The sequence below is a fragment of the Pan paniscus genome, chromosome 18, assembly GCF_029289425.2.
Source record: "Pan paniscus chromosome 18, NHGRI_mPanPan1-v2.0_pri, whole genome shotgun sequence".
Classification (NCBI taxonomy): domain Eukaryota; kingdom Metazoa; phylum Chordata; class Mammalia; order Primates; family Hominidae; genus Pan; species Pan paniscus.
In genome coordinates this window covers 11,116,877-11,126,384 of record NC_073267.2, presented here as the reverse complement: position 1 = coordinate 11,126,384, position 9,508 = coordinate 11,116,877, and the positions used below count along the sequence as shown (strand labels likewise).

Here is a 9,508-nt window from a genome sequence, read left to right as displayed (position 1 = left end):
AGGAGAATGGGGTTTGCTGCAGTGAGTCTGGGTTCAAATCCAAACTTTATCAACTGCATAGAGACTTTGGGTAAGTTACTGGTGTAGCTTCTCTGAGCCTTAGTTTCTTCATGGATAAAATGAGGGTAACTTGTTTTGCAGGGCTGCCGTGTTCTATTGAAGGTTATGTTTGTAAAGTAACCGGCACACACTAAGCCCTCAGCAAATGCAGAAACCTGCCTGCTCCATCCCCTACCTGGCCTTTCCATTCTGGGAGACTCTGGAGTTTTCTCTGTCCTCCATATGGCCATAGGCAGGTAGGTGGGCCCTTCCTGGTCCTCCTCTATAGCAACCAGACCTCACCCTCCTCCCCTTTTATGGAGGAAGAGGACTCAGTTCATATTAGTGCCTTCCTGTCCCCTCTCCAGCTCCAAACACACACACACACACACATACACACACACACACACATACACACACACAATTATCTTGGGGGATGGGAGTCTTGGTTAACTGTAGAATTAAAGGAGATTTGGCAGGTCAGACCCTAGGCCAACTTGGGAAGCTCAAGGCCTGGGGGAGGGGGTGGCCCTTTAGAGGGGATCTCAAATCCCCCAAGGATCTCTAATTTAGAGCCAACAAGGCCCTCTCGTGACAGAGCTCCTCAGCAGGATTAAAAAAAGATGCTCAACAGAAAATACAAACATGGAGTCCAACCAGAGCACAGGATTGCACAATAAATTAACATTTCTTAAAAGGGTTTCTCATTCTCTTGTCAGTAGCACAAGTCAATTGCCTTGTATTCTGGGGTATGTGCAAGTAACATGAACTTGTTAAATTAAAAGTTTAAAATATACTGTTATATGTTGTGACCCTGTTTTGGAATTTCTTCAATTTGTAAAAATACACTGACTCCCACTCCCTCCTTCCACACACACACGATGGGGCTCAGGCACCTCTGGTCTCCTCCCCCATCCTCCCAAGAGCCCCTAGAGCAGATCAGCCCTCCCAGTTTCCAGATGGGGAAACTGAGGCTGGAAAGAAAGGCAGTTCCTTTGATGTCATTTCCAGGGACACTAAATACCAGGACTGTGGGTTGAAAGGCTGTGGGGAGTGCTTTGTGTGAGTGTGTGTGTGTGTGTGTGTGTGTACTGGTGGGGTGGGGGGAGTGAACGGGGGGTCCTGGAAGAGTCTGAAGACTGGTTGCTGGGCATCTCGCACCAAGGCCAGGACTCCAGGTAGATGATAAAAATAACAATGGCTGACGTCTACGGAGCAGGTACCATGAGCCAAACATTGTGGACGTATTATCACCTTCCGACCTATAATCACTCCCATTCCCAGAAGAGGAAACTGAGACAGAGGAGATTATGGACGAGCTCAGGAAGTTCATAAAAGGCCACAGAAGGGGTTCTAGAGCAGGGAGCCCGGATTCCAAAACTCCTTAGGGAAGAGGAAGAAAAGGGGAGAAGAGGAGAGGAAAGAGAACGAGAGGGATGTGGAAACCTGCAGAGAAGGGAAGCCCCTTGCTCCCAGGAGCCTCCCTTTCTCCCTTTTCCCCCGGGCCCGTGCCACCGGCTCCGCCCCAAAGTTGGCCACAGAGCCGCAGGGAGGCGGGCGGGGACGGTGGTGGGGGGGCGCCAGGGCGCTCCCGGCCTCGGCCTTTCCCTCCAGGGCCCCCTCCTTTCGCCGGCGGCCCCTCCCACTCGGCTCTCCTGGCTCCTGGCGTCACGGCCCGGGAGGCGGGATCGGGGAAGGAGGGGCCCCGCCGCCTAGAGGGTGGAGGGAGGGCGCGCAGTCCCAGCCCAGAGCTTCAAAACAGCCCGGCGGCCTCGCCTCGCACCCCCAGCCAGTCCGTCGATCCAGCCGCCAGCGCAACCGCCAGCGCCGGGTGAGTTGTGGGCGCACCCAGGGCGCGGGGCGACATCGGGGGGCCCCGGGATCGTGTACGCCCGGGCAGCAGGGACGCGACCCCTCCACTTACTGGACCGGGAGCAGCCCCCGGAATTGGTGACAGTAACGGGAGGGCCGAGGTGCCACCCATGCCGCCGACCTCTGGTCTGCGCCACGCTCGCTCCGGCCCCAGAATTCCACTTCGCCATCCCGGGACAGCTTCCCACGCCTTTTGAGCCGAAGCAGGCGGGAAAAGTTTGGGGAGGAGTCAGGGCGCCTCCCCTCGCCCCGCCGGACTTACACCCGGGGCTCTCGGAGTCCAGGGAGATCCCCAGGTCGCGTGAGGGATTCCCGGGCAGCGTCCCCAGACTCGCCTCGCGGGCAGGACTGGTGCGCCAGGCCGGGCCAGCGGGTCCTCCTGGGCTGCGTACCCCTCTAGGCCCCCGCCGCTGCTCCGTCGCGCCCCCGAGCGGCGAGGAGCGACTTCTTGGGGGTCAGGAACGGTGGAGGAGCCGGGAAGCGCTGCTGGGATGACACCTCTCTCCCTGCCAACTCTAGTAGGGCTTGGGGGGCTTTAAAGAGGCGAGACCACACCCATGGGTTCCAGAGGGAGGAGTGGCTGCAGCTCGTAGTGTGTATTCTACGCCCTCCCCAAATCCAGAGATCTGAGCACGCTCCAGGGAGGTCTTTTAGGTGAAGATGTGGGGCTGGACATGGGGACTCCGAAGACACCACAGGGCAAAGCTCTCCCTCCAGGCCAGCTTCAGTTTTGGGGAAGGGAGCACTGCCCCTCCCAAGCTTTGAGGGTGTGTGTGTGTGTGTGTGTGTGTGTGTGCGTGCGTGCACCTTGATCTTATAATTCAGCTGTGTCTAAATAAGGGGCTTGGAGAGGGACTTAAGAAGCCTCCAGTTCAAATACAGTGTGATTCCACTTTTATGAGACACCTACAATAGGCAAATTTTATAGACAGAAAGTAGAATGATGGTTGCCAGGGGCTGGGGGTACCTGGGAACCGGGAGTTACTGTTTAATGGGACAGAGTTTTTGTTGGGGAGGATGAAGAAGTTTTGGGTATACATAGTGGCAATGGTTACACAGTATCGTGAAGGTATTTCATGCCACTGAGTTGTATGCTTATCATCGGTTAAAATGATGATTATGATGTTATGCATATTTTATCATAAAAATTTTTAAAAGCCACCTTTAGCCACCTCTGCACTCCAGTCTGAATCAGAGAGAAATCTAAGAACCGACACATTATTGCTGGGCACCTCTTCCTGGAATTCGGCCTTCAGTTAAGAAAGCTTAAAGAGGACGAGGAAGGGACGGGGTCCTGGTTTCCCAGGAGTCACACAAGGGGAAGGATGGCGACCTGAGCTGCTGGAGGTTTGCAGTTGGCTGGTGCTCGCCCTCCATCTCCGTTTCTCCCTGGGAGCCTCACCCCTGAGCTGTTTCCAGCACACTCTCCTGTTGCAAGTAGGGAAACAGGCTAGAGATCTAAGTCAGTTTGCTCAAGGCCACTGAGCTGGTAAATGCAAAGAACTAGACCTTGAACCTCCATCTGCCTCCCAAGCCCTCCCCTTCTTTCCACCTGGAGATGCCCTGCTGGTTTGCAGGGAATGAGGGGAGACCCTTCTTGGGAAAACAGGGCGTGGATGCCCACGGGGGCCTTGGCAAATGCCAAGACCACAGCCCAGGGAGAGGCGTGGAGGTGGCAGGAAGGTGCAGAACCTGTTTTCCCACTGAGGGTTTTTGGATCTCACCACCTCCATCCCATGGGGAACCAGGGAGTCGAGTAGGAGGCAGAGGGCTGGCCACATAGCCTGGAGCCTCCTCTGCCCCTCAAGTGGAGAGACTGAGGTGCGCCTGAAATCCAGAGAATGTGTTTGTGTTGGAAACCACGGAGTCGACCAGCTGAGTGGGTGAGGGCAGGGCCAGGCGGAAGCGTCCCTGTGAGGAGGGTGAGGCTTGGGGCTGACACTGCCCCACCTCGGGCCGGAGGAGGGGGTGCACCTGCTCTGGCTGGCACCACCCCAGATTAGGGTCTAGCTAATGAGGGGCTAAAAGGGCTTGGTGGCATTTTATTGTGGCTATGGAGCATATCCATTTAGCAACCCGTCCCTGCTTCTCCACCCCTACCCCAGTAATGGCACTTAAATCCTTTCTTCCTGGAATGGAAGTGAATGTTTCACCTCAGTTTCTTTTCTCTGCCTCTCACATATCTTCGTAGTAGGAGCTAAAACCACATGCATATGTGCACAGACTCCCTATTTTCCAGCAACAGGTAATTAACAGGGAGGATCAACCAGCCCATTTTTCACCCTAGGCATAGAGTGACACTCTCCTGCCCTCGCCTCTGATATACAGCCTTCCAGGTCAGTGAGGGCACAGCAAAGGCCACTTCTTTGTCATAGTAAACTCCGCCAGACGGGACCAGGAAGGGAAGTCTGTCGAGATGAAAATATATAAATGTCCTTCCAGGCCAGATGGGCTGGCGCTGGACTGCTGGCTGCTTGGCGAGGTTTGTTTGGGAAGCAGAAGTCCAGCCTCCCTCCTTTTGCCGGGGTAGGGGGTCAGATAATTGTGTGTGGGGGGGTGGGGGGGGCAACATTGGCTGCTTCCCAGCTCTGTGGCCAAGTGGGGACTCTGACACAGGCTACAGGGGCTAAGGTGGGGACAGGGCGGGGCTCTCCAGCCACGGGAGTTCCAGAGGGGAGGCGGTGATGTTACTTACCCAAAGGTGGGGTGGGGCCCAGGCACTGGGATTAAGGGAGCAGATCTCTCCCAGAGGAGAGAGTTAAAGGCCAGCCTCGGGATGCCTGTGCAGGAGGGGTGTGTGTGTGTGTGTGTCGGGGTGTCTCAGGAGGGCAGGTGATTGGCAGCAGCAGCTGGAATGAAGGAAGAGGGCAGTTGGCATCATAGAAGGGATGGAGGCCTGACTCTTGGACGATGGCCTCAGCATGTGCAGGGAAGGAATGGGGATTGGTGTGGTGGTGACAGGCAAAGCAGTCTCCCCTTCTCACCCCAGGAGTGGTGAAGCCTGGCTCCCTGCAGAAGTTAGCCAAAGAATGCAATTTCAGCAGCACTGTGGCAGGAATCAGATGCATCTGGCTCTTGTTAGGGACAGGCCAGGGGGGAGTCTAAAAATATCAGAGGCAGAGCTGCCACCCAGCCAGAGAGTGCCGGGCTGGTAACCTGACACCTGAGCAGAGGCTGGTGGTGGTGATGAGGGCACCCGTCCTGCACGGCTCCAGAGGTACTCATGCTCCTTCAGGTGCCTGAAAGGGTGAGAGCTCACTGCATTCGGGACAGCCCTGGGCTAAGATTGGAGAATTTCAGGGCATAAGGACCTTAGAAGTCCCAGTATGACACTGACAGCTAGGGACACTCAGAGAGGTGGAGTGACTTGCCCAGGTCACACAGCAATTTGGCAGCCGACCCAGGACTAGATCTAGGCCACAGCTGAGGGGAGTTCAGTGGGATTCCAGGCCCAGGTCCCCGGGGCCTGGGACCCTTATAGCACGTGTCATCTGTCCAGGATGCTGGATTTCCGTGCTCCCGTGCTGATGGGACAACGGTGAGCAAGAGCTCCGCTCAGGCAGTAGGTCACTTCCCACTGAGCACTGGGTCGCTCCCGGGCAAAGCTGTTGAACCCTGGGAATGCTGGCCCATCTTGGGGCAGGATATAAGGAGGAAGGAGGCTGGAGGAGAACTGGCCAAATGAGTCTCTCCCTCCTTCCTGTGCAGAGACACTGTTGGTTTTGTTCATGCAGTATCTCCGGTGCTTAATGAGTAGTTGCTAAAATGAATAGTTGAATTCCTGGGGCCCTCATCTTCCTTGGCAAGCTGGCCTTCTGTTGATCTAAAAGGGACTGAGGATGAAGAAGAGACTTCTCCAGTTCCTGCTCTTTAGGGACAGGCTAGATGACATCAGCTTCTAGAAGCTTCCTGGAACTCTGGGTCCAGAGCTGAGGGAGGGGTCACCAGGGTGATATTTGACGCCATGATTGTCCTGAGAAATCTAGGATGCAAAATCGCCATCACCATGCAGGATATACAGACAGACAAGCCAAGCGTCTCAGTGCACACCGCTCATGGTCTAAGATCAAGCAAGTTTTTCCCAATAGCAAAGTCGTGCACTTTGAAGATTTCTCTTTTGATGACCTGATCACAAACTTCTCTGAACTGTCTTTCCTCAAAATGCAATGAATTTAAGAAATTTGCAGTGAATAAATAAGAACCAAAGTTTTTTTGTTGATCTTATGAATGTTTTCCAAAATGTGCTACCACTGGCGGCACACAAGATAATTCTCAAAGGCCCATGGCATAAAAACAGAAAAGAATAATTGTGTCTTCTTCTTGATTGGTATTGGGGGAAAAAATGTAAGTAGCACACAAACCCATGGTTTCACAGATACTTCTGCTTGGGTTGAAACAAAAGTTGATCCTGTAAACTTTAAAACGTTTTAAGATACTCAAAGAATTTAGTTAATAAGTACAGTGGTCCTTGCTTTTGGCAAAAATCTGAGTACTAGAGTGCCTGCTTTTGGGGAGATGGTTTTATAAGAGGGGCTGGGATGGACGTGTCACACTTTTTGGAAACATGACTCATCCTGAAATATCTGAGAGCTTCCAGACCAAGCCCCTCTTTTGCAAAGAGGCCCCTATGTTCAGCTTCAGACCGAGACCTGCCACTTAGCTTCCAGGGGAGTCCCTTCATCTTTAATGAGGGTCATGATTCCACTCTGATGACCTTTGCCAGTTGTCTGTGGATCATAAGAGATGATATATTGATGCACATGGAAGTGGCTTGATTTGTTTGTGGTTTGCTTGAACCAAAGGAAGGCTGAGGGAGAGGCTGGCTTCCTCACTTTAATCTTGATGGGTTATTATTAAGCAACTCTGTGCAGTGAGCCGCTGCAGGCTTTGGCAATACAATGGGGAATTTTCCTGTCTTCAGAGGAGGTTATCATCTAGCGATGGGGGTGACAAGTCCAAGAATGCAAGCTCCTCACGCCTGTAATCCCAGCACTTTGGGAGGCCGAGGCAGGTGGATCACGAGGTCAGGAGATCGAGACCATCCTGGCTAACACGATGAAGCCCTGTCTCTACTAAAAATACAAAAAAATTAGCCCGGTGTGGTGGCAGGCGCCTGTAGTCCCAGCTACTTGGGAGGCTGAGGCAGGAAAATGGCGTGAACCCGGGAGGCGGAGCTTGCAGTGAGCCAAGATCACGCCACTGCACTCCAGCCTGGGCGACAGAGCGAGACTCTGTCTCAAAAAAAAAAAAAAAAAAAAAAAAAAAAGAATGCAAGCTCCAGGACCAAGGCCACCAGATGTGGTTTCAGGGAAGCCCACCATATGTGGTGTGCAAAGGTTTCCTTAAGCCTGTAGTGTTGGAGATGGGCTTGGGAGGATATTTCAAATTCCCCAAGCAGTGATGGTTTCAGAAAGGTCGGGCAACAAGGAACAGTGAGAGAGTAGGCAGAGGTTAGCTGGATGTGGTGGCACACACCTGTATTCCCAGCTACTCAGGAGGCTGAGGCGGGAGGATTGCTTGAGCCCAGGGCTTCGAGGCTGCCACTTCAAGTCTGCGGCCACTTTGAGGATGCAGTGAGCTATGATTGTTCCACATACTCCAGCCTGGGAGACACAGTGAAACCCATCTCTTAAATTAAAAAAAATACATATACGGGCCGGGCATGGTGGCTCACGCCTATAATCCCAGCACTTTGGGAGGCTGAGGTGGGCGGATGGTGAGGTCAGGAGATCGAGACCATCCTGGCTAACATGGTGAAACCCTGTCTCTACTAAAAATACAAAAAATTAGCTGGCATGGTGGCACGCACCTGTAGTCCCAGCTACTTGGGAGGCTGAGGCAGGAGAATGGTGTGAACCCAGAGCTTGCAGTGAGCCGAGATTGTGCCACTGCACTCCAGCCTGGGTGACAGAGCGAGACTCCATCTCAAAAAAAAAAAAAGTATAATTTTTAAAAAGAAAAGGCAGTGATTGCGAGCAGGGACCCTGCTGGAGGAGCAGTGGGTGCCTGGTTTGTCTTTAGTGCTGAGTGTATGAAGGGAGGGAGATGGAGCAGGGAGGGATGAGGGGGGCCACAGTGTGAACTGGGCTTCCCTTCCACATCCCCAGGAACCTGGCTAAGGAAGCAGGCGTGAGGATGCTCACGGAGCATTACTGGAATAGAATATCCAATGATAGGTAAGAAATAGAGAAAAGGAAAAGTGGAAGCAACCTAAATATCCATCAGCCATTTTGCAGAATATTTTACAGCAGTTAAAAAGAACAAGGGGCCGGGCGCAGTAGCTCAAGCCTCTAATCCCAGCACTTTGGGAGGCCAAGGCAGGCAGATCACTTGAGTTCAGGAGTTCAAGATCAGCCTGGTCAGTATAGTGAAACCCCATCTCTACCAAAAATACAAAAATTAGTTGGGCGTGGTGGTGTGCACCTGTAATCCCAGCTACTTGGGAGGCTGAGGCACAAGAATCGCTTGAACCCAGGAGATGGGGGTGGCAGTGAGCCGAGATCATGCCACTGCACTCCAGCCTGGGTGACAGAGCCAGACTCTGTCTCAAAAAAAAAAAAAAAAAAAGGTTTATCCATTGTACCAATATGGAAAGAGCTTTATGGCATTACTGAATTTAAAAAAAGAACAACCAGGAGAAGTATATGTGGAAAAGTGTATTATTCATATAAACATAAACAGAAATTCTTGTTGTATTTTCTGTGGCCTCACATGTTTATACGAGGAACAATGTCTGGAAGGAGACATCGGAGTAGGTCCATGTGGTTGTCTCTGATGGGATGGTAGGGAAGGAACTGGATTGAAAGGATACAATCTTATCTCAAGCCTTATCTGTAACCAAGAGAGTATCTTCAGGAATTACTGACTTCAATAATAATGCCCTCATTTTCCCTGAGCTTGGTAAGCAATGGAGGTTGTGCAGGTGTGAGGATGGGGAGAGATGATGCCTTTGGCTGTGGGGGGTCAGAGACTCCATGGATGGACCAGTTAGGGACTGTTTTGAAAATCCAGAGACAAGGAAATGGTGACCAGTGTGAGCAGGTGTCATCCAGTCCACATGGAGCATCCCCCTTGGAACATCACATTGCAGATGCCAATGAACATAATGTGTTTCCAGTCTGGGTGCTGTTCACGGGGGTTAACCGTGGCCAGGTGTGGTGGCTCAGGCCTGTAATTTTAGAATTTTGGGAGGGTTAGGCAGGAGAATTGCTTGAGCACAGGAGTTTTGAGACCAGCCTGGGCAACATAATGAGACCCTGTCTCTACAAAAAAATACCAAAATTAGCCAAGCATGGTGACACGCACCTGTAGCCCCAGCTGCTCTGAAGGCTGAGGTGGGAGGATCGCTTGAGTCCAGGAGTTTGAGGCTGCAGTGAGCTGAGTTTGTGCCACTGCACCCTAGCCTGGGTGACAGAGCAAGACCCCATCTCTTAAAACAAAAACAAAAACAAAACAAAATAAACCCATGCTGACCACTCCCTTTCACTGTGAAGTGAGGGTTCTGTTTCTCTCATAGAACTGATGGAGGAGATGCTTTGGAGTCTCAGTTGTCTTATAGTGGACATTTGTCTTTGGAGTGGGGATGGGAGTTTCTCTA

The 9,508-nt window shown here is 52.3% G+C and overlaps 1 protein-coding gene across 1 annotated transcript in view; it reads left to right on the top strand.

Moving 5' to 3' along the window:
- Positions 1 to 1,592: 1,592 nt before the first annotated feature.
- Positions 1,593 to 9,508, top strand: part of EMP2 (epithelial membrane protein 2) — a 52,139-nt gene continuing 44,223 nt past the window's right edge. The window contains exon 1 of the mRNA XM_003808291.5: positions 1,593 to 1,870. The gene's annotated coding sequence lies outside the window, so the exon portion shown is untranslated. The remainder of the gene's footprint in view (positions 1,871 to 9,508) is intronic.